The sequence below is a fragment of the Chiloscyllium punctatum genome, chromosome 17 (assembly GCF_047496795.1).
Source record: "Chiloscyllium punctatum isolate Juve2018m chromosome 17, sChiPun1.3, whole genome shotgun sequence".
Taxonomy (NCBI): Eukaryota; Metazoa; Chordata; class Chondrichthyes; order Orectolobiformes; family Hemiscylliidae; genus Chiloscyllium; species Chiloscyllium punctatum.
Window position 1 is genome coordinate 97,073,823 of NC_092755.1, and position 723 is coordinate 97,074,545.

Consider the following 723-nt stretch of genomic DNA (forward strand, 5'->3'; position numbering starts at 1 on the left):
CAGTCTCCGTGTATTTTGAAGCGCTGTTGCGGAGGAGAAAGGAGGGTTAAAGGACTAAAGACTGAAGTTAAAGTAGACCCAATATCTCTCCGTCTAGGTTTACTGAATTTATCAACTTTAGATGGCATGGGAAGAAACTATTTAATATTCTTATTTTCTAGGCATGGAAGAAAATTCTGATGAATTGGGTTTCTGAGAACCTGCCTGGCTTGTTTGGATGGCAGAAATTTGGATGGAGCACAGTCCCTTGGATTTTTTTTCACCAATATGGTGCACCAAACAGACCTTTTTTCTCAGACATGGCAGCCCTTTTTGAGTTACTTGGACAAAGATTTATCTGCTATCTTAACTAGGGCGTTTGTTTAACCAGGATGGTTAGGTTTGCTGAGCCCTGGGTCCTGGAGGAGGGAACTCCTGAGTTAATAGGTTTTTTTTGTTTGGGAACTTTGAGTCGATCATCGTTATGTTGTGCTCTGTGTGTTCTTTTGGGTTTTTTTATTACTCACTTATCTATTGGTGTTGTTTTGCAGTGTTTGGTTTTGTTTTGTATTATAGAGTAGGTTAGTAGTTAATAGACAGTAGTTGTATTGCAATTTATGTTTTTCTTATTATACTGATATTTGTTATATTTTTAATAACTTTATCTTTTTGTAAAGTCAAAACTTTTTTTGTTAATAAATATATTTACAAACTAATAGATGGGGTTGTCATTTCCGCTTTAAG